The 25,695-nt window shown below is 38.2% G+C and overlaps 1 pseudogene; it reads right to left on the reverse strand.

The window, feature by feature from the left end:
• Positions 1-413: 413 nt before the first annotated feature.
• Positions 414-25,695, reverse strand: part of LOC127214720 (60S ribosomal protein L15-like) — a 42,925-nt pseudogene continuing 17,643 nt past the window's right edge.

Consider the following 25,695-nt stretch of genomic DNA (forward strand, 5'->3'; position numbering starts at 1 on the left):
GATTGACAACTTGACAGAACCAATTGCAACTACTTGGCTGTCTTTCTGTTTGCTAGGGATTCAAACTCAGGTGGTTTCATTCATACAGTAAATTGCTTCACCAACCTATTCATTTCCTTAGGCACTGTATAACTTCTTATTGTATGAAAGGACTGAACATATATGAGAAAGAGACTGTACAGGAACTGGGTTAATCAATCAATGGAACTGATCCCACAGTTGTGCTAAGTGAGAAATGTAATCGCCCGGGTTCTGGCAGAAGTGCCTTGCTCTGGCTCTGAGGACAATGAAAGTAAAGCATTTCAAGCAAGGGGAAAGCAAACAGCAAGGCAGGAATTATTGTATTGGGGCCAAGAATATAAGAAACACTGAAATGACATGTGCCCTACCATTTGATCAGTCTTTTCCTCTTCCTAAATTGGTAATTGGGTATGAATTTTACAAACATTGTGTTTATGACCAATAGTGGTAGAGTCAGAGAACATAAGACACCTTCCCCAAGCTGCACATTGAGAGCCACCAATAGTGTGGTGAAACTTGTGACCGTTCCAAGACCACAACTCCTTTCTTCTACAGATGTAAGCCCACATACTTTTCTGTGCTTGTGGACTGGTCTGGTGATTCATTGAATGCATGTATTTCTCCTGATAGCTTCATGCAATGGATCAATTAGAATCATTTTAAGTAATTTATATGTTGACCCTTCAACCATCCAGTAAGATTTCAGAACCCACACAGCCCACATGGATTCATGGCATCCATGAATCTCCAATAGACTGAAGACTTCAGGTAAGCTTTAGGTTGTTAACATCATGATGCACACATTTGACATAAATTGTACCCTTAAGAACTGGCCATTTGCAGCTACTATGGAAGATTCAAATGCTATATATGACATATTGTTGTTTGGCCTTGTATCCCATCCTGCTCACTCTATCCTACCTTGTGGGGTGGGAAGCCCCATGCAGGGCAGAGAGCTGGTGGTATGGTCGAAAGCAAACCATAATAAGGAAGCACATCCAATCAGACTGCTTCTTCCTCCATGGTGCCTGGATGAATTTGTATGCTCGCACCTCAACTCATGTGCTGGTTCAAGTGATCTCCCTTGAGTTTGATTTTGTTTATATTTTAAGAGGTGATGTGCGGTTTATGAAGTTAAAGCAATGTTTTTTTAAGCTTAAAAATAGGAATATGTCTATTTTTTTGTGTGTGTACATCTATATTTACATAGGTGGTAGTCAGAGGACAACCACAGGACAGTCACCACTTTCTTTGAGACAAGGCCTCATTGGTCTGAAATTCATTAATTATAGCAGATTGATCCACGAGTGAGCCCCACTGGGAATACTGCCTCATCTTCCCCAATGCTGGATTATAAGCACATACCACTGTTGGTGGGGATCATATTCAGATACTCCTTCTTTCAAAGCAAGCACTTTACTGGCTGAGAGATCTCCCCAGCTCTTAAGGTAGTACCTTCTCACGACAAACCCGAGCTGTGGAAAAGCTTTCAACAGCATAGCCTTGATTGTAAATGCCTGCCAATCTCCAAGCCACATTCCCAGATCACATGCTTGGCATGTTGTTCTTTTTGTTCTACAATAGGTAGTGTCAACATGCAACACATTAGACACTCTGAAGGGCCTCTAACATTCTATGTGTGAGTTTGCAGCAGTCAACAACAGCACAACATATTCTGAGTCTTACCTTGGTTTTGTTACCACATTTGTATTTATAAACTTGCCTGTTTAAAAAGATGAACACCTAGTATTTATTCTGAAACCGTATGAGATGCTTTTATCAAATTACCCACTGATGGTCATTCTTGTGGTTATCTGAACCTTTGCTTGAAATATAAGTATGGGGATAAATTGCCATTATCAACCTTAAAGACATATAAATATTTAAGTGAAATGAACAAGGCTTAGAAAGGCAAATATATTTTCCCCAATTTGTGTTTTCTAGATTTTAGGTACATTTATAAAATCATGTACCTAACAAGGGGACTTATGAAAAGGGGAAGGAGACAGGGAGGATATGGAGTAATGGAGGGATATTTATAGTGTATGATATATTCTTGTGTAAAATGTCCTGTGTAGTAGAGTAACATTCAAAATAACTAGGCACAAGAAAGTAGGAAAGATGGAATATGTACATATTAGACACAGTTGAAAGATATAGATAGATTCAGCTTAGATCATCTTCCCAGAACATACATTCCCTAATCAAAGGTACTAGGATTTTAAAAAATGCAAAAGATCATATATATGATGCACATATCTTTTACATATACACATATCTTTTATAATGTTATATGTAATCTGAAAGATAACTCTTATAAAGCAAAATCTTTAGTCAAATATGTAATTTTGACTTACTTTAATTTTGGTATGTATTACTGAGTCATATTTTTTAAGACAATTTTAAGCTTTGGTTTACAGTAGCAATGTTTTAAAATTGCTTCTTCTCCACTTATGCTTAGAAAACATTGCAGAGATTAATAAATGATCTGGATTAAAAGAGTTGTCATGATTAAATAGGAAGTAACAAAGTTTATTTTCACCTACATTTTTTCAAGTATGAGTGACATTATATCTGATTAGATATTTTTCTTTTTTTTTGATATACTATTCACTAAGGGCACAGGTTGGGGACTGTTGATCATTTTACCCCAGCTTTCTGCGTGTTGAGGTTACAGGTGTCCACCAGCATGGCATGATTTATTGTGACTTTTGGGAAAGATCTCTGGAAGAGTTGTACTGTGCACAAAGTTTAGTTTTGAGACTTTTGGACAATGGGACAAAGTGACCAGCATTTCAAATTAATGCCATATATATACAAATGGTTGCACAGTTGAGATGTGGACAATGCTTATATACTAGAAATGAATATGAATTAGTAACTGTTTTTTTTCATGTTTTGGCTTCCCTGTTGCATTTTGCTTATTTGATTTTCAGATAGGGACTCATGAGCTTATATTGCTTTCAAAACCACTATAAACATTGAATTACTGGTCTTGCCTCTTTCTTTCCAAGTCTTGGTGTTACAGATATGTGAGTTATACAGAATGAGGCATAGAATTCAAGGCCTTGGAAATGGTAGCCAGTCAGTTTACCAACTGAGACACATGCCAAGCCCCTTGGCTTATTCTGCTTAAACATATATTTGCTTAAGTTATTTAATGTATATATTTTTCTTTTAAGTTACAATAGCTTCAGTTGACAATACAGTAGAATCCACCCCTAAAATGTAATTTTCAAGAATCCACATGCCCAAGCCAAAAACTCATTTTTGGTGCTGAAGAAGAATTTGTAACGGAGAGAACACTGCAATAAAACCAACCATTGTATTTGAGAGATAGCACAATGATGGGATAAACCATCATTTAAAGATGGTTCTTCCTCACAGAAAAAATGGGAACATATCCATGGTTTAGAGAGAAGAAATGCTCAGCATTCAAATACAGTAACAGCTGGCAACTTGGAAGAGACTACATGGAGGATGACCTACCTTAAATTAACCCTATTAATGCCTGAACCTAGAGCATGTTTTAGTAAGATTTGTTTATGGAAGTTTATGTAGTGACAAAGGCCAGTATATGCTTTTATTCCCTGAAGTATTATATGTCTTAAAAACAACCAAAGGCACCTCTGTTAATGTAAGGTGCCTAAAATATTAGCGTTATTCTGCACTGATTGCTTTTGTAACACATGAAAAAGACAATAATGTTATCAAATAATTATAAAAATATCACTCAATAGATTACAGGAAGAGTTTCAAAAAGCAGGTTCATTTTTAACAGTGTGTGTGTGTGTGTGTGTGTGTGTGTGTGCTGTGCATGTGTTCATTAATGACTGTTGATAAGTATGAATGTGTGATATGAGTGTGGAGTCCAGCAGTCAACATCAACACACTTTCTCCATCACTGTCCACCTTAATTTTTGAGGCAAGGTCTCTCACTGAACCTGGAGCTCACAGATTCTGGATTCCCCTAGATTGGGTGGACAGCTAGTTCCAAGGATCTGTCTGTTTCTGCTTTCCCAGAACTGGAAGGCTCATGTCCTAGCACCCACCTTTTGATTGAATCTTGGGGACCTAACTCAGATCCTTACACTTGCCTGGCAAGAACTTTACCAACAGAACCTTCTTGTCAGTCCCAGGGATGCTAATGGTACTGTGGTATGCTATTGAAAATGGCACAATACTGCATAGTCTCTTGGTATATAAAAATCATTCACTGTGGCTGCACTGACTATGTTATTAGTTGCAAATTATCAGGTATAAAGACAACATAACTTTTGCCTACAATATGCCATATAATTCAATCCTGTGGGCATTGAAAATACACATTTTTTTTTCGTGAATTCTTTTGCAGTTTAATTATAGAACAGTAGTGACAAGCAGCCATATTCATTTTTCCTCCCTAGTATTCATTTTAATGTTCTTTTTATCTTTGTATGTTAATGTGTGCCCTGTGAAACACAGATGGTGAAAGGAATATAAACAGGTGTGTTGTAAGTCTCTCGCCCACATCTGCATTAGCTACCATTGGAGAAAGGCACAGATAGGCAGGCTCAGCATTTTGAACTTTCCAGTGCTAACCAGTGAGGTCTGGATCATCTCTTGTATGATTTTTTTTTTATTTTAGGCAGCCACTCACTATACAGCCTTTCCTGTCCTGGATTTCTTCAGAAAGTCAAGGCTGGCTTCAATATTAGAAAGACATACATGCTTTAGCCCCTCAAATCCAGAGACTATATATATATACACACACACATATATATATATTCTATTGTAACTGGTTCTTCTATTGTTTGATAATTTTTTTAATGTAACTGAATAATTGAAGACTTGAAAATGCCCTAGTCATTTAACCTCTGCACGAACTATAGGAATGGCAATATGCCTGGCAAAGGAACTTATTAATGAAGTAAATAATTAAGATAGGCCTTGTTTTAGTTTCATAAAGGAATACTGTGTCTCAAGAGATGGCTTTGTGCATTAGAGTACATGCTATACAAGCCTGAGGACCAGGTCTTGAATTACCACAATTCATGTAAAAAGCCTGATGTGGTAACATGAGTCCATGTAATCCCTGAGTAAGAGTAGAGTAACAGTGGGCATTGCTGGCTGCCACTCAGCTCCAGGTTCAGTGAGAGACTCTGCCTCAAGAGAATAGGTAGCCAAGAGCAAGACACATCCTCCTTCCTCTTGCCTATGTGTACTGCTTACAGGTTTGAAATCCAGGCATATTTGTACATACACACATAAGCACATACACCTACACATACATAAAGCCACAGAGATATGCTGGATGAACACATTAGGGTTCTTTGCCCTTCTATTGAATTCTAATGTCTCTGAGGCCATCTTCCTAATTGTCCTAGTTGATGGCTGATACACTTGCTGGTGCACTGTTTTGTGTTTTAAAGGTCAACTGTTAAAACTCTTTAGAGCTTTTACAGCATATTCTCTACAATCAATGGAGAAGATCTCAGGGGAAAGCTGAAATAGTTTCTTTCCCAGGAGAGCACAAAACTCATTGGAGAGAATGATGTAGGTATAGAGGACTTCCTTCTCCTCAGGCATTTGCCTTTTGTGATCTTATGCTTGGCTTTCAAGGCTCAGGCTAGCGCCATCCCATTCCGAATGCAAGGCTAGGTGTGCCAATTAAGAGCACTCTCCCTCATTAATTCTTTAACAACATGCCCAGGATATGTACCCCCCTCTCTCCAATTTAGAAGATTGCACCTCCTGAACACTAGTTAGGTCTAATGAAGAGCTGTAACTGCAAGTCCCTCCATAGAGCCCATCCTCACGGACTTACCTTACAGATTATTCAAGGAATTAAAGAGCTCTTGCAGGTCAGAATCATCACTTGGTTATGTATTGTTTCCCTATAACAGCTAGTGAAAATATCGGATAGAGTGAGGCTAGAAGCTCTGGGAACCAGGGCCGCACCTTCCTGGAGATTGAAAAGTAATGGAGCCTCATGACAGGGACAACCATTGCAAGGTCACAACTCACTGCTCTGTCTGGCGACTGCAGAAATCACAATGGGGTCAAAGTGCTTGCAGTGCAAGGGTGGGGACCTGAATTACAATCCCCAAAGTCACAGAAATGCCGAGTGAGCATGGTGACACCTACAGTTTCTGCCTCAGAAGGTGGGGACGGAAAATGTTTAGAGCAAGCCAGTGTACACCATATGCATGTCTACCCCTACATGTTTACCCGCATAATTTCAAAAATACACATATGCACACACAAAAAAATTGTTTAATTTGTGTTTATCTTAAAGATTTACTAAATGTAGGGACATCAGAGAAGAAAAGAACGTCTATATTTATTTTCATGATGGGGTTTTCAGCATTTCCATACTGAAAGTTGATCCCTACAACTTTGTGTGTGTGAGCAGATGCTCATATGTGTGTTTGCTGCACGGGTGAATGTGTGTATCAAGGTCAGAAGACAACTGGATATTATTCCTCAGGCATGCTCCTCCTTGATTGTTGTAGCAGGGTCTTTCACTGGCCTGTGGCTCTTAAGTGATACCCAAGTGGTCTACTTGACTCTGCCTCCCTAGCTGTGGGATTACAGGTGCACATGAGCTCAGCTGTAGTTTTGCATTAAATGCTGAGGATTGAAAAGAGGTCTTTTGCTTACAAGGCAAACACTTCACTGACGGAGCTATCTCCTTAGTCCTTGCAAGTTACTATTAATAAATGTATGTCTTTCTGAACTTCAAAGATATTTGAGGCTGATTTATCCCTGCCAGTTGAAGGTCATATGGGAAAAATAGACTGAGGAATAGAGCTGTAAGGGTAAGAGATGGAGGAATGCCCAGCACAGGCATTGTTGTGGAAGAGAGATAGAAAACTCTAAGAGCAAGGTGTGATAGGTGACTACAGGGCAGTTGTTTAATGGCTACAACAAGACTGTTACATATCCAAATTCATAGCGGCATGCACAAGATCCCCACAAGCTCAAATGAGAGAAAAATATATCCTATCAAGGACAGAGGAGATAGCCACAAAGCCCTGCCCCTAGCCTAGGACACATTGATAGCTTCTGGGAGAGGAAGATTGAGCTTCCTTTAAGAAAGAAATTCCGGGTTGGTCGACCAGGCTCCAGTAGAAGCCCATATATATGGGAGTATATAGACAGTACAAATTGTACTGGATGAGTTACAGAAAGAAAGAAGGGAGAGAGAGAGAGAGAGAGAGAGAGAGAGAGAGAGAGAGAGAGAGAGAGAGAGAGAGAGGATGCAAAGTAGGCTGTGTAAGGAAGGGTATAGATCTGATATGAGTCAGAGTTAGTGGGGAGATAGATCTGACCAAAATACAATGTATGAAATTCCACAAGAATTAATTTAAAATGGAAATTTCCATAGATACTAAAACTACAGTCACCATTAGCATCCTGCTGCCACCTCTGATCTACAATAGGACCTGTTCTGCCAGTGATGCACAATGCAAGAGCACGAGCTGGTAACTTCTTCCTAGTGAGTGTTTGTCAATGTTGTTCGAAGAAAGAGGTTACCTGTCAGATGGATGTTAGGGGAACAGTCCAAGACTACACATTTTTGAATGATCATCATAGGATCAAGGGCTAGTGCAAGTTGTCAGTAGGTACCAAAAATGTCTTACTACAATCTAACCTCATCTTCATTAACTGCATGAAGGTCTGCATTCCAGGGAGACACACAGACCCTGTGACATATGCTTGCATTTGCACAAGGCATTGTGCTATTCTTTATCAAGGGAGTGACATATTGCAAACAAATCAACCAAAACAACAGGTTTTGTGTGTTTTCTCAGCACGTAAAGTTCCTGCTGCCTGAGAATGTGTCTCAAAACCCACTTTTTTTTTTTTTTTTAGTTTATTTTTTTTTTATTTTTTTTATTTAATTTTATATAACAAAGTCCAATTAAATGAAAACAAACATTTATACACAATATTTGGGAATTTGGGCGTCGTTCTTTCCAAACTACTTCCTGCTGTCAAAACCCACTTCTAAAGCAGGTATTGTGATGTGTGCCTGCAATCCCAGCACTAAGGAACAGAGACATGAGAATTCTGGGGGAAATTGTGCCCAGCTGGTCTAACCAAACTACTGAGAGACACTGTGAGATGGAACAGAATTGAGAAAGGAATTTCAAATTGACTCTTTGGCCTATGCCTGCTGATGAATAGGCATAAAAGGAAACATTTACATACAGGAGCAGACAAAGTGATAGACATAGTAAATGTCCTTAATATGCTTGTTTCCATTATAATTTGAACTTTTTAAGTGCCTGAGTCTCCAGATGGAGGACCCTAACCTCTAGACTCTAATTTCTCAGGGCATAACACAATTCCCATGCCTGCTCCCCTAAGCCCCCAGAGACCTGGGGACAACCTCCCTCACACCCCCCAAATATACAGCACTACATCTGCCACCATCGGAGTCTTAGCCCAGTCCCCACTGGGAAAGATGAGTACCTGGGTCACTGACTTGAGGCCCACAGTCTCTAGGCCTTAATCATCCTGGGTACATCACACAACCTACCCTTGCACACTAAAGACTCAGATGCACGTGGGAAGCCTCCACACACCCCAAACCATCTAGCACTTTGTCAACCACCATTGGAGCCTTGGCCCTGCCCCAACTGGGAGAGGTGAGGCCTGGAGCCTCAGCTAGAGGACCGTAACCTCCAGGCCCTAATCATCTGGTGACTTCACATGCTCCATCTGCACTACCAAAGCCCAGAAGTCTGTGAGCAGCACAAACGATCCCACACCACATCTGCCATCTTTGGAGCCCTGGCACTGCCTATTCTTCGAAGAGCCCAAAGCTGTATCAACATCCAGCAGAAACAGGGACCCACCTCTTGTAAGAAGGGTGACCACCTATGCCACAGGCCCCGCCTACACCACTTATAGGAAGAAAGGCCCCTTAATCGCAGGCCCCATCTGCACACACTGGAGGAAGAGATGGGTAGACAATAGTGGAAGAACACTTTTCTCAACATAACGTGCAATATGACAGCTCCACCGGAAACAAGGTGTTCTACACCAGCAAAAACTGAACATCCCAACACAGATGAAGCAGAGGGAAAAACATTAAAAATAACTCTATGAAGATGATAGAGAACCTTAACAAGGAAACGAGAAACTCCTTTAAAGAAATTGAGGAAAAGACAAAAGATTGGAAGAAATCAACAAGGAAGCAAGGGAACCCAAGGTGGAGGGGGCGGGGGGAGAAAAGAAAAACATTCAAACAGTGCAAAACGTTTGAGACTTGAAACCGAAATAGAGGCAATAAAGAAAGCACAAACTTTGGGAATTCTGGAAATAGCAAATCTGAGTAAACAATCAGGAACTACAGAAGCAAGCATAACCTACCGGATACAAGAGATGGAAGAGAGAATGCCAGGAGCTGAAGATACACTAGAGGAAATAGAATCATGGACCAAAGAAAATGTTAAATGCAACAAATTCTTAACCAGAATATCCAGGAAAACTGGGACACCATGAAAACCAAAGCAAAAAATAATAGGTACAGGAGAAGAAGGCCGCCTTAGTACCACATCTACTGGGGAGAGGTGAGTTCTGGGCTTTCTCTTGCTCCCCTACCCCCGCTCACTGGAGGCACTGGACCAGCCCTGTGTCTTGCCCACTGAGTCCCCAGATACATGGGGGCAGACCAAACCACCCAGCATCTGTCCACATCAGAGCACTGGCCCTGCACCCACTGGGAGAGCTCACACCTGGACCTTCTGGAAGAAGAGATGGGATTGGTTGATTGATGACATTTCCATTAGATATTTTCAAAATCTGAATTTCTGCTGGGATTTTTCCTTCATACTTTTAAATTTCACTTCCAGTTTGTTGACCAACTCGCTGATCTTGCCAACTTTCTTATCGCGCTCTCTACTTGATTGCCTCCCTTTACTTTTCCACTTTTCTGTTTCCTTTAATTCACTGTCTTGCCATTGATCTTTTGCTGAAGTAGGACTATAAACTCTTCTAGCATTGAACTCTCTCATTAGTCTGCTTTCTAGCTTGAGAAGCCGTGAGCTTGGGAATGCACCATTAAGTCCTGTTTTCTCATCCTCCCTCACCATCTGTGTCCCCCTCCCACTCCCCCCACCCCCTTACCCCGGTCTGCTGGGATGGATCTACCTTCTTAATTTGTCTCCTCCACCTGCTATTCTTATTATCATGCTAGTTAAATGTGAATCTCTATAATGAGTTGTTTCCAGTTACATGTATGACCCCAACCTGTTATTTCAAGGTCATACCAGATACAATGTTTCACAGCAGACCCATTGTACCAGTGTCTTCCTGACACTTCTCTCCTGTTTCTCATAAGGTTCAGAATCAGCAAAACTGGAGTACTGGGTGGGAAAATACAGTTTATTTCATTTTAGAGCTAAGAGTATTAATCAATAAGAAGTTAAAGGAGGGGAGACTGAGAAAGTAGGGAAGAGCACATAGAGAATAAAGGAGGAAGAACTTGTATTGACTCAAAGCAGAACAACAGGGAGATGCTAGCGGAGAAGGGTCAGAGAAAAGGGACAGTCACAAAAGCTTATTACAGTGTGACAGAACCTTAAACAAAACACTCCAAGATCTGGTGTACAAAAGTGTAATTAAAAATAAATAGATGAAAATAAAAGCAGATATAAAATACAGACTGTTATGAAGGAATGTACCAGTCTGTCTTCTCAGCTGAACGCCAGTCTCTTCCTACCTTGGTTACTTTCTGTTGCAGACTCTGCTGGTGATAACTGGCCATGGAGCTCATGAATTCAGGCATGGAAGCTGATAGTAATCTCTGAGAGTGGTTCTGTTTGTTTGTTTTTGGTGAGGAATTTGGCATTCTGTCATTCTGTCACTTTGGTGTTTGAGAGCTTACTATCATCATGCCAGGCTCTATGTATCTGAAGTGTTGGGTGAGCATGACCAGCCCAGAATTCTGTTCTTGTATGTGCCTGGATTGTCTTTCCCAGATGCATTTTGCCAGGTGCTCTTGCCCTACTGCTGTTCCCCTGTTGAGCTCAGTGGGTATCCAAACTATTTATTGGTGGGTGGCATGAACCTCAGCCTGTCTGGTCTCTGTGCTGCACTGGAAGAGGCCAGGTTGGGGATGCCATCTTCTCCTGCTGCTCACTCTGGGCTGCTCCTGGCTTCTAAGCTGTTGTCTGTTCAGTGTCACTCTGACTCTCTCTGATCCTGCTGTATCCAGCTCCTGGTCACATCGTGGCAGCCTGGGCAGCCTCTCTCCAATTCACTCTTTTTAACTCTGTTCAGCACTGCCTGGAGCAGGATGTCTAGTCAGCTACCTTGGCTCTTGTCCTTGAGCAAGCTCTATAGGTCACAGGACACTGGTTGGTGGTCATCCTTTGTGACTCCCCTGCAAGGACCTTTACAAAGCACCTTGAGATTCTTCTTCTTCTCCTCCTCCTCCTCTTCTTCTTCTGCTCCTCCTTCTATTCCTCCTCCTCCTTCTATTCCTCCTCCTCCTTCTCCTCCTCCTTCTCCTAGGAATCAATTCTGCAGATAAAAGTCTTCTCATTTGCTGGGTTACACAGAGACAATTTCTTTTCCACTAATTCCCTCAGGGGCTTCATGCTATAATTTTCATAAAACTGTATTTTCTATGTTTTTAATAAAATATGTTCAGGGAATTTATTGTTCAAAAGTTATGTGTAGATATGAGATAGTGTGAGACTGAGAATCTTTCATGAGTTATCTAGCATGAACAATATATTAAATTTAGTAAATCGTCATGAATGACACATGCAAGAAACCAAACTCCTGTCAGGAAACACTGAGTCTGTAATGCAAGGAGGGAAGTACCTCTGGGAAAGCAAACTTCTGAAAAACAAACTTCCTCCTTACCTTATGAATATTTACTTCATGAAGATACATAATGTATTAACTTGGGGGCTCCACATTGACCTGTAAGATATCTGTGCATTAATGTTTATTGCAGTATTCTTTTCAGTACCTAAAGTATGGAACAAACCAAGATGTTCAACCAGAGAGACAAGAGTGAGGGATTTTTTTCAACAATGAACATTTATAAACTTGTATCATATGCAAGGGAGTGGATATTATTGAAAGTAATCAAAATAGTTAAGTCAGTCTCACAATTATATATATTGCATAAATACATTATGTAAATATATATAATATAAATATATTAATGTTTTCTTCCATTTGTAGTTCTAGATTTTATGTAGCTATATTAAGTCATTCACATGATGTGTGTGTATGTGTGTGTGTGTATGTACATGTATGTGTGTGTATGTGTGTATTCATAACTGTTCAGTAGAACAAATGACAAAATAATGAAGGAGGAAGTCTGAGGAGGTAGGTTGCTTATGCATGACCTCACACATACATACACTTGCCTATCACAAAACGGTATTTACAGGGTATTTAAAAAGAAAAGCCTACTTGAAGTTGAAAGTTGAAAATGTGAAGATAAATTCAGTGTAGTGAAACTGGAAGAGAGAATGGAGATGCATTACGTTACCATTGTATACTCATATTATTTTTCTTTAGATTTATAAGCACTATGGTAAAAAAACTTGAAAACATCACACACTAAAATTATCCAGACCCAACATGTATAAAACTCAATGAACTCCAACATAGTTAGAATAGGCATTGGAATAGGATCTGTGAAGGTTCATATACATAGGAAATTTTTAATCAAATAGGAGCCAATATCACTTATTATAATCATTACAACTACAAATAATTGAAAATAGTCTGTAACATTTAATGAAACAGGAATTTTTAATATCCACGGCTATTTTTCTATAATTTCACACTAGATATTTTTGTGTAGAGCACAGTTAACTGACATCGATTCCACAAATAACAATGAATTTCTCATATCACTGGTGACAGATTTTTTTTTCCTTATCTGGTATTGGAAATCAAACTGCGGGTCTGGAAGATGCTTGGCCAGTATTTTATGCCTGAGCCATATATACAGTCCCAATATTATTCTCTAATCTCAACTGCATTTTATTAAGATACCCATAGTTCTTATTTCTTGTAAGAAATGATATGTATCAGCATTTCCAATTTCCATAAAGTGATAGAGAATTACAAGTTTACCAAGCACTATTGGAAAACAAGCATGAAATACTTACCAAATCAGATGATGGGTTTCAAAGAAAAATTGAAATGTTGAGTCATCAACTAGTGTATGAATTCTGAAGTCAGCATGTTTGAGAAACTTGATACCTGCCCATTAAAATGTACTTAAGCACACTTGTGGGGGAAACTAGATATCCTAATGATCATGTCTATCAATTCTTCATTCAGGATGGCAAGACTCCACCATCCACATAAAACACAGGATTCTATCTCTGACAAGGGGCCCCACTTCAGTGATGAAATTGTGTTGACCTCCAGGTAAAAGTGTGTAAGAATGAAGTGGGAGCCAGTATTTTTTGCTGAATTTCATTTTCAGTGCTTATGCTACTTCTATGTGAATAATTCCAATTATTTATGTTGACATAATTATTTGATAAATTACTTTCAACAATGCCATTTTATTGTTAGTGGTTGTTTTTGAGACAGTCTCTCACTATATATTCCAGGAAGCCTTCAATGCATGCTCCTTCTGCTTCAAATTTCTAGAATTATATATGTTCCACTGATCCTAGTTGATCACAAAAAAAAATGTCTTGTTTTTCATCATGGAAAGGTTTTCTCAATGTGGATTGTTGACTCCTGAAAGGTAATAAATGCAGCTGTGAATGTAAAGCAATGAACAAACACATGATCTATATTGCATCTGGTTAGTAGGATTTTTTTCCAGAAAAAGTAATAGATTTTATAAACTTACATAAAAAGAGAGAAGGTTAGTCTATGAGGCTTCCAAATCCCATATTTAATGAGGATAAGTTGACGAGGGTGTCCCTCTATTCATACTAATCATCCCAGGATTACTATGAAACAAGTCTCAGATGCAGCACTGCTCACTTAAAAATAGTTAACATTGTATTTCAAATACATAAAACATCTTCTTTCAAATAAAACTACAGCAATGTTATTGCACTAAAATCTTAACAGTAATTTCTTAATATTAAGTATTTAGTATTGAATATGGGTTTTCATGTACCTGATCCCTATTTTTCTACAGGATTATTTGTCATTTCTTCACTTCCCATTAACCAAGTCCAGTCAATCCCAAAGTTAAACAAATCAGAGGTCACACATTGTACCCCACCCTTCTCTGTGTGTGTATGCACACACATATTTGCATATAATAACAACATGTATACACACATACACAAAGGCCAGAGGTTAACATAATGAATCTTGTTCAATAGTGTTTCATCTTACTGTTTGAGACATAGCTCAGTGAAACTGAAGCTCACCTATTTTGCTACATTGAGCAGCAAGTCTCAAAGATCTGAGTGGGCAATATCAGAGGATGTCCTTTAGCTTCCATATGTACAAACATTCAAACACATATAAGTATGAAAGTATGAACATGTACCTGGTACAAATGAGCATACACCCAAAAGACCGTTTTAGTTATTAGATGTAAAATATCATGGACCTGAAGGCTGAAGATAAGAAATAAATGCAAATTCATTTAGTAGCTGTAAACACACATTTCTGCCAGGCAGCAGAGATGCATGCCTTTAATCCCAGGACTCAAGAGATAGAGGCAGGTGGATCTCTGTTATTTTGAGGTCTGCCTGCCCTACAGAGCTAATTCCAGGACGGAAAATCTGACTCGAAAAAAAAAATTCTGCATACAAAATATTTAAGGAAGGACTTGCCAATTTTTACAAATTATGGATTGTTATTCAGCCAAAATTGGTTGTTTATATGAAGTATTCATTTTGTTTATATTTCATCTAAAATTTAAGCAGTGATTACACATGTGTTGAACTACATATATCATAAGGACCAGCATCTCACTATTTTAGTGCTTCTTAATAGCAAGCACAACAATAACTGATATGCCTTTAAAAGCATGATAATTTTCAGTAAATCCTAGGCATATAAGGTATTAAAACGAATATCATCTGGATATTATCTTTTCCAGAATCTATTTTTATATGCAAAACATTTTCAATATGAACTTATAGAACACACTTCAAAATATGGTACACAATACAATGGGATTTTACAAAAGATATGTAATAATTATGTTCAATTTCTATGCATGTAAAACATATAAACAAATAGGTATCAACATCAGGCAATACTTAAGAAGTTACCATTGCACTGCATGTTTAGAGTCAGTCATGGTATAATGCCTATCAACTTAAGGTCTCCAAACACCAAAATCAAGGGATAGTAGATCTATAATTATCTCCTGAAGACTGAAGAAAACACTTTGAAGCCAACGCACATTGTTCAGTTCATTGCCCTGATTTAATTGATGTTCTCTGTTTTCTTTGCATATAGACCCTCCCTCTTCCAGACACAGAGATAAAGCAGATTAATTTCAGCTCCTTAACTCACTGATGACTCTTTTGCTTTGCTGTTTCGTTTTTCACAAGCCCTGGATTGTTTTCAACCACCAAAATGATCAAAAACAAGCTTTCCATCAAATCAATTGTCCTTTCAGAGTACAGGTTTTTCCACTTACAGTGGAATTTTAAAGTCTTACTTTCTATACAAGTTTGTTTTTTTATAATTTTTGGTTTTCATTTAAATTAATATGTTACACATGTGTGGTTTTTATAAAAATTGTGTAAAAATACATTTCCCTTTGCACAAACAAAGTTTAGTAGGTGAATGTTTTTCAATCTGGATAGCTTCTCATGATTTATCTTTAAAAAATTTATACAGGCACATTATTAACTTTTTAAACTGAACATAATGCTTGTCTTCTGACTTCTTTCTAGTTTTTCTACTCTTTCAGAAGTACGGTAATGAGCACCTCTTGAAGGTGCACTAATGGTTGGTCAGGAACTGACATTCATTGTGTTACAAAAGAACAAATTTAATGATACCAGTGCCCAGAGTCACAGGTGTCTGAGTCTGTTTCTAAAAACATGTAATGATATGGTGGCTCTGTGAGAAGTGAGACGAGTCTAAGCCTGATAATGAGATGCTTGGTTGGAACTTTATTAGAAGGCTTGCTGGGAGTGTGTAATTAGTCATTTAACTCAATGTATGTGATGAAAGGCATGATGAGGAATGTAATTACTTTAGGTTTGAGAGATAGGGGTGCTATATAGGATTGGATTGTAAAGAAATGCTCCTGAAGTGGCTGGGTCTCTGGTGATACAATCATTGTAGGGATGATAGTTGAACAGACAAGCAGCTGTTCACTAGAGACAGAAAGGTAGTACTGCCACCCCATAGTGAGTATCCCCAAATTAGAAAGATTGACATAATTTACATGTGATGATTAACAGTGTGTATATAGGCAAGCATCCATGTTCCATCACTCTAAGAGTGGTATCTAGCAGCTACTCGTATTTTCCCTATAACTTTGTCTCCATCTGGTAACTACGAGCTGCAACACTACTTACCCTGAGCATCACTGTGAGAACTAAAAACCCATGTAAGTAAAGTTTTTAAATCAATGTCCAACATGTACATGAGTGTTCCATAAAAGTAATATGCTTTAAGATATTTCAATTCCTGGAGACCTGTGTTGACTTTTAAACTATGGGAAACTGTGAAGAAACAAGACCTTGGAGACATTTTCTTCTTTGTTTCAAATTATAAATTAGTACTGAGGAAGAGAGGGATTTGGTAGGATTATATGCCATCTGCAGCTAAATGTCAAATTGTGAGGTGAGAACCAACTTCTTTGGCAGCTGTAGGAAGGAGAGCTCAATGAGCACACACTGATCCTGTCCAGTACCAGGTTGACAAAGAGATGTGTTAGGGCTAGAGCTGACATGTATATGTGATTTCCTCTCACAAGCTAGATCACATATGCCACAATTACTTCATTTGTACAATCACTCCACATTGTAGGTGGCTTTATAAATGGAAATAGGATTTGGGATATGAGATAGAGTGCTTGTTTAGCATGTACATGGCCAACATAATGAACCCTATGTCCCTTAAAAATGTAAAAATAATGTGCATGTATGTAATTAATTAAATTACATGCACAAAGAAGAAACTGAGCTATATAAAATCCCACTTTAAATTTAAATAAGTGAAAAAGAGAAGAGGAGAAGGGAAATCAAGTGACAGTACAAAACAAAAAGGAATCTCAAAAAAAAAAAAAAAAAAAAAAAAAAAGAAGAAGACTAAAAGACAACAGTGCTTTAAGAAAAGCATCAAGGTGTTTTCATGAAACTACATAATCAGGCACATGGATGTATATGAATCAGGATGATAATACGTTAAAATAGTATCTCAAGGGTGCCAGACATTTCTACCTTCTTTGTCCGTTGTGTGTATTATCTAATGGTCCTTCTTATTGGTCTCTATGCCCCTTTACCTTGGAGTATCAATTCATCTCATAAACAAAACAGGGGGGTTGAAAAGGGGTCATATAAGCTATGTAGGCTTTTTCATTGCCTCATTGTAAAAACATTTACCCAGTACTAACAAGTGACTTCTGACTAAAATTCATTATCTACGTTGGCACTAGGAGCCTAAATATGTTAGTGTTATGGTTCAGTGTGTGTGTGTCTGTTTGAAAATGTTTATGTCTTTGTGAGTGCAATTATACAATTGTACATGAATATTAAGGCCAGTGCTTGATGTTGGGTGTTTTCCTTTATCACTATCTACTTTTTCATGAATTAAAAAATATTCAATAATTTTATATGTAAGTGTTATATGTGTATCATTTCTACTTCCCCCTTCAGTTCCTCCCATTATCCACAATCACCTTCATATAGATGACTTTTCTATAATTATTTTTTCACATACACATTTTCATGCACTCCTGTTCAGTTATCTTTGGTGGTGTTTTTATGTATATGTTTTTAGGACTGATCTTTGAGACTGGATAGCCTACATGGTGGCTGATACCTAGATGTTATTGACCCTTTCTTACCAGGGTTTAATTGCCTATATCTGTTTCTTCTGGGCATGGGAGTGTGAGATTTCCTTCATCCATACTGGCATGTCAACTGGTGTCACTGTTCAGTATTTGCTTAGGAAATCATATTGTTGGGAATTCATGGGTCTGATTTTTCTGTCATATCTAGAAGACACTATGGTTTCCATACTCTTTAAGTGTATATATCATCTCTTCTGTGGTGGTCCATGAGTCATAGCTGTGTGGATTTGCATCAATTGGGGCTATAAATCCCACAATTGGTAGTTCATAAAATTTGGTTGAGTCTCACCTTTCTGTGATGCTTTCCATGTGCTTCTAAAGGAACCTTCTTTAATGAGAACTGAAAACTACACTTATCTCTGAGTATAAGGAAAAATATTGAGAATGCATTTAGAATTTATACTGGCTTAGAAAAGTGGCAATAGCAGGTTTTTCTCTAGGTTGCATGACCACAAAAGCCATGGATGATTGACTGACATTATTGTAATACTAGGCATGAACTCCACCCCTAGTATTGAGTAGATTTTGTTGAATTCAATTAGACAGCTATTGGTTTACTTCCAGGATGTGGTGGCCAACACCTTTTTGCCATTTATTTATTATTGAGATATACTTTTACCCCATTCCCCTCCCCGGCATGCCGCCTCCCTTTTGTTCACCTGCCTACCCCGCACACTCCCAATTTATACAGGAAATCTTGTCTTTTTTCCCATCCTAGGTGGATTCATGTATGCTTCTCTTAGGATCCTTTTTGTTACCTAGGTTCCATGAGGTTGTGCCCTGTAGTCTGGTTGTACTTTGCTTCATGTCTAATATCTACTTAGGAGTGAGGACATATTACATTTGTCTTTCTGGATCTAGATTACCTCATTCATGATAGCTTTTTCTAGTGTTGTCCATTTGTCTACCAATTTCAAGATGTTATTGTTTAACCACTGAGTACTACTCCATTGTGTAACAGTACCACATTTTCCTTTTCCATTCTTCAGCTAAAGAATATTTGAACTGAATACTAGTCCTGGCTATTATGAATAATACTGCTATGAATATAGTTGTGCAATTGTCCATGTGATGTGAGTGTGCATCCTTTAGGCATATGCTCAAAAGTGGTATTGCTGGGCCATGAGGTATATTGAATCCCCATTTTCTGAAAAACTGCCATACTGATTTTCAAAGTGGTTGTACAAGTTTGCACTTCTACCATCAGTGTGATCTATATGTACTTGAGTTTTGTGCATGGTGATACACATGGATCTATTTGCATTCCTCTACAGGTTGACATCCAGTTATTTTAGCACTCTTTGTTGAAGATGTTTTCTTTTTTCTGTTTTATAGTATTAACTTCTTACTAAAAAATTAGGTGTTCCTAGTTGTGTGAACATTGGGGTCTGTAATTTGATGTAATCAATCCACCTGTTTGTTTTTTTTATGGCAATACCAAGTTGTTTTTATTACATTAGCTCTAGAATAGAGTCTGAAGTCAGGCATGGTGATGCATCTGGAAATTATCATACAGGATTGTTTTAGCTATTTTGGGTATTTTGTTTTTCACTCATATGAAGTTTAATGTTGTCCTTCTTAAAGTCTGTGATTTTGATTGGTATACCACTGAATCTTTAATTACTTTTGGTAAGATTGCCATTTTTACTATGCTGATCCTATCTATCCAAGAGCATGGGAGATCTTTCTATTTTTTGATATATTCTTCAAATTTTTTCTTTAAAGACTTGAAGTTCCTATCATATCATACAGGTCTTTCACTTGTTTGATTAAGTTTACCACAAGATATTTTATGTTATTTGTGGCTACTGTAAAGTGTGTTGTTTCACTGGTTTCTTTCTTAACTCAATTATCATCTGTATATAGGAGGTTTCATGATTTTCTTTAGTTAATCTTGTATACTACTACAATACTGAAGGTGTTTATCAGTTGTAGGAGTTCCCTGGTAGAATTTTGGGGTTAATAATATATGCTATAATATCATCAGCCAATAGTGGAAGTTTGATTTCTTCTTTTCCAATTTGTATCTCCTTGATCATTTTTTTGTTGTTGATGTCTTATTGCTCTAGCTAGAAGTTTGAGTACTATGTTGAATAGATGTGGAGAGAGTGAACAGCCTTGTCTTGTTACTGATTTCAATGGGATCATTTTGATTTTCTCTCTGTTTAGTTTGTTATTGGCTGTTGAATTACTGTATATTGTTTTATTATGTTTATTTATGTTCATCCTATCCTTGATCTTTCCACCTGGAGGGGTGCTGGATTTCGTCAAAGGCCTTTTCAGCATTTAATGAGATGATCTTGTCTTCTTATTTTCTTCAGTTTGTTTATATGGTGGATTACACATACAGATTTTTTGTATGTTGGACCATCCCTGCATCTCTAGGATGAAGCCTACTTGCAAATTGTGGATGATTTTTCTGATGTGTTCTTGGATTTGGTTTGCCAGTATTTTACTGAGAACTTTTGCATAAATGTCCATGAGGGAGATTGGTATGTAATTCTCTGTATTAGTCATTTCTATGTGTTATGTGGGTATCAGGGTACCTGTAGCCTCATAAAGAGAGTTTGGTGATGTTCCTTCTGTTTCTATTGTGTGGAGTATTGGCATTAGCTCTTCTTTGAAGTTCTGGAAGAACTGTGTGGTGAAAATGTCTAGCCTGAGTTTTTTTTTTTTTTTTTGGTTGGGAGACTTTTTGATGGATGTTTGTATTTCCATAGGGTTCTAGGTTTATTTAATTTTTTATGTAGACTTAATTTAATTTTGGTATGTGGTCAGAAAATTGTTCATTTCCTTTACATTTTCCAATGCTGTGAAGTATAAGTTTTTGAAGAATCACCTGAATATTCTCTGAATTTCCTCAGTGTCCTTCGTTATGTCTTTTTCATTTCTGACTTTGTTAATTTGGATGTTATCTCTCTGTATTTTGCTTAGTTTAGATAAAGGTTTGTCTATCTTGTTGCTTTTCTTGAAGAATCAACTCTTTGTCTCATTGTTTCTTAGTATTGTTTTGTTTCCATTTTATTGGTTTCAGCCCTCAATTTGATTATATCCAGGTGTCTACTCTTCCTAGATGAGTATATTTCCCTTTGTTCTACAGCTTTCACCTGTTTTGTTAATTCCCTGGTGTGGGATTTCTCTAGCTTTATTGTGTAGGCATTTAGTGCTATGAAATTTCCTCTTACCACTGCTTTGTGTCCCACAAATCTGAATATGTTATGAATTCATTTTCACTGATTTTTTTAGAAACAATCATTTTACATATCAATCCTCCTGTTCCCCCTTGTCCCATCCTCCCATGACCCTACCAACTCCCCCAATCCACCCTCCACCTGCTCCCCAAGGATGGGGAGGCCTTCCATAGGGGATCATCAAAGTCTGTCACATCCTTTGGGGGAGGGCCTAGGTCTTGGCTTAAATGGTACCCCTCCTAGAGAATGGGTAACCAAAGGCCATTTGTGCACTAGGGATAAATACTGGTTTCTCTGTTAGAGGTCCCATAGACTGCCCACATCTCCTAACTGGCACCCACATTCAGAGGGCTTGGTCCGGTCCAATCCTGGTTCCCCCAGCATTATGACTGGGGTCCCTGTGCTCTCACTAGGTTAGTTCAGATGTTTCTGTACATTTCTCTAACACAGCCTTGACTCCTTTGCTTATCCCTCCTGCCTTTCTACAACTGTATTCCAGGTGCATGGCTCAGTTCTTAGCTGAGGTACCTGCTTCTGCTTCCATCAGCTACTGGATGAAGGCTCTAGGATGGGAATTACGATAGCCAGAAATCTTAGTATAGGGAAAGACATCAAAGGCAGCCTCTACACTACTGCCTAGATTCTTAATTGGGGGTCATCTTTGAAGATCTCTAAACATTGCTCTATTGTCAGATTTCTCTTTAAATGTATGCTAGCTCCTTCTCTTAAGTTATGTCTTTTCCTTTCCTCTATTCTTCCCCCAATTCAGTCTTCCTGATCCCTCCCATTCTCTTCTCCCCCTCCCCCCCCATTCTTTCTCCCTACCTCTCTCCCCTCTCCCCTCCCATGCTCCCAATTTGCTCAGGAGTTTGTGTCCCTTTCCCCTTCTTTGGAGGATCATGTATTTCATTATTAGGGTCGTCCTTGTTTCCTACTTTCTGGTGGTGTAGATTGTAGGCTAGTACTCCTTTGCTGTACGTCTAATATCTAATAACGAATGAGTACACACCATACTTTTCTTTCCGTTACTGGGTTATCTCACTGAGGATGATTTCTTCCAGTTCCATCCAACAGCCTGCGAATTTCAAGATTTCATGCCTCCCTCCTCCCTCCCCCCTGCAGAGTGATAGTCCATTGTATAAATGTACCACATTTTCTCCATCTATTCTTAGGTTGAGGGGTGCTCAACATTTTTAGCCATCAGGGAAATTCAAATAAAAACAACTCTGAGATACAATCTTACACTGGCCAGAATGGCTAAAATAAAAAACACCAATGCCAATCTATGCTGGAGAGGATGGGGAGATAGGGGAACACTTCTTTATTGCTGGTGGGGAGTGCAAACATGTGCAACCACTTTGGAAATCAGTGTGGCATTTTCTCAGAAAAATGGGATTCAGTCTACCTCAAGGTCCAGCAATTCTACTCTTGGGCATATACCCAAATGATGCAAATTCACACAAGGACATTTGTTCAACTATGTTCATAGCAGCATTATTTGTAATAGACAGAACCTGGAAGCAACCTAGATGCCCCTAATATTCACTGAATTTTAGGGAAGTCTTCAACTTCCTTATTTCTTTCTTGACCTAGGAGTGATTCAATTTCAATTTCAGTGAACCAGTTGCTTAATTTCCATGAAGTTATAGGACTTCTGCAGTTAGTGCTGTTGTTTAAACCTTACTTTTTAACAATGGTGACCTTATAAGATACAGGGGCTTATTTTAATTTTCTTTATATCTGTTGAGGTTAGCTTTGTGAGCAAGTATGTGATCAACTTTCGAGAAGGTTCTAAGGAGTTCTGAGAAGAAGGTATATTCTTTTGTGTTTGGTTGGAATGTTTTATAGATGTAAGGTAGGCCCTTTTTGAGTCATTACTCTGTTAGTGCCTTTATTTCTTTGTTAGGTTTCTATCTGGGAAACCTGTTCAATGGTGACACTAGAATGTCCCACTATTAATTTTGGGGGCTTGAGGTGTGATTTAAGCTTTAGCAATGTTTTTACAAATGAGAGTGCCTTTGTGATTTGGGCATATATGTTCAGAATTGAGACTTCACCTTGATAATTTTTTCCTGTGGTGAATATGAAATGACCTTCTTCATATCTTTTGACTAATTTTCATTTTATGTCTCTTTTGCTAGGTATTAGGATAGCTACACCAGCTTGTTTCTTGGTCTATTTGATTGGAAAATCTTTTCCCAACCCTTTACTCTGAGAAAATGTCTGTGCTTGTAGTTGACACATGTTCCTTGTATGCAGCAGAAGGACAGATATTGTTATATCCAATATGTTAGTCTTCATCTTTTTTTATAGGTGAATTGAGTTCATTGATATTAAGGGATAGCAAGGACCGACCAATGATTGCTAGTTTCTGTTAGTTGTGTGTGTGTGTGTGTGTGTGTGTGTGTGTGTGTGTGTGTGTGTGTGTGTGTGTGTGATTTGTGGTGGTATTACATGCATTTTTCTCTTCATTGGGATATAATGGGATACAGTGGGATTATGTATTGTCTGTGTTTTTGTGGATGTAGCCAACTTTTTTCACTTGGAGTTTTTCTTCTAGTACTTTCTGTAGGACTGTATTTGTAGATAGGTATTGTTGAAATCTTGTTTTGTCATAGAATATCTTATTTCTCCATGTACAGTGATTGAAAACTTTGCTGGATATAGTAGTTGTGCTAGTATTCATGGTCTCTTAGTGTCTGCATATAGTCTGATAAGAATCGCTTTATTCTTTTTTATTAAAACATTTATATAAATTAAATACCATCTTATTTTACACATGAATGCCAGTTCCTTCTCCCTCCCATCCTTCCACTCCTCCTCCCACCTCTCCATTTTGCCCACCATCCACTCCTCGGAGAGGGTGAGACATCCATGGGCGAATCAACAAAATCTGTCACATCACGTGTGGAAGACCAAGGCCCTCTCCTCTTATCTGGGCTGAGAGAGTGTCTGTCTTCTGGCTTTCATTGTTTCCATTGAGAAGTGGGATATAATTATGATAGTTTTGCCTTTATGTGTTACTTGCTCTTTTTCCTTTGCAGCTCATTTTATTCTTTCTTCATTTTGTATGTTTAATGCTTTCTTTATTATGTGGCAAGGGGACTTTTTTTTGTGTTCAGTCTATTAGTTGTTCTGTAAGCTTCTTGTACTTTCATGGGTATGCCTTTCTTTTGGTTGCAAAAGTTTTTTTTTTTATGTTATTGTTGAGTATATTTTCTATGCCTTTGGGCTGGAATTATTCTTCTCCTTTTATCCCTATCATTCTTAGATTCAATCTTTTCATAGTATCCCAGTGGCATTATTAGGAGATGTGGCTTTCTGGAGTAGATATACTATTGTTGCAGAAATGTGTCATGGCAGGGAGTTGGGGCTTTTTTTTTTTTTTTTCTCTTTGATAACAAATGTGTGTTAATTTATTTTTCTTATTTTACATATCGATTCAAGTTCCCTCTAACCAAAAACGTATGTTTAAACTCAGCTCAATGCAGACTCTGTTCACTTCTTGTTGCCCTTGGATCAAAACACAGAGCTCTCGGCTCCTTTCACAAAGCCATGCATGCCTGTACGCCACCATATTTTCCACCATCATGATAATGGACTAAACCTCTGAAACTGTGAGCCACCCAAGTCAATTTTTTTTTCCTTTCTAAGAGTTCCTGTTACCATGGTGTCTCTTTACAGCAATTGGAACCCTAAATAAGAAAGCAGCCTTTCTACTTGAGCATTGGGAAATTAATCTCAGGTTCCCATTTTTGCATGTCAAGAATTTTAATGCTTGAGCTACCTTCCAGATCATGCACTGCAATCTTAATGGTATCTTTCTGTGTTGATAGATGATTTTTATTAATGGCAGTACTCTTCTCTCATTTTTTTAATCTGCTGTTTTCCTCCCACCAAATAGATAAGTAAATTAGCAAAGCCACAAGGGAAAAATCATTTCCAAAACCACAAAATGCTTTTCACACTAGAATCACTGTGTGTGTGTGTGTGTGTGTGTGTGTGATTTTCATAGCACAAAACAGCCTTTTACATATTCCAAGCTGTGTTTTATATTTCACACCTAATTGTTGTCACTTGCATACACATGTTTGTGTATGTATGGGTGGTAGTTGGTTACATGTGCACATCCACATGCTTGTGTGTGTATGTGTAGGCCATAGGTAAACATGTGCTCATCCACATGCTTGTGTGTGTATGTGTAGGCCATAGGTATACATGTGAAATCTTATTCCACATTATTTTTTTGAGACAAGATCTCTCACCAAATATAGTATTTACCAGTTCTAGTAAGCTTCCTGGCTATTTCCTCTAGTGATCCACCTGCGTCTATCTCCTCAGCATTGAGATTACATCTGAACAATATCATGACAGTCTATTTTATGATTTGTTTTGTGTGTGTTTGTTTGCTTTCTTTTTTATATTGTCACAGACAATCTGAACTCCGGTCCTCCTACTTGTGAACAAAGCACTCTTCCAATCTATTCACATCAC

This window comes from Phodopus roborovskii, unplaced genomic scaffold (genome assembly GCF_943737965.1).
Source record: "Phodopus roborovskii unplaced genomic scaffold, PHOROB, whole genome shotgun sequence".
NCBI classification, from domain to species: domain Eukaryota; kingdom Metazoa; phylum Chordata; class Mammalia; order Rodentia; family Cricetidae; genus Phodopus; species Phodopus roborovskii.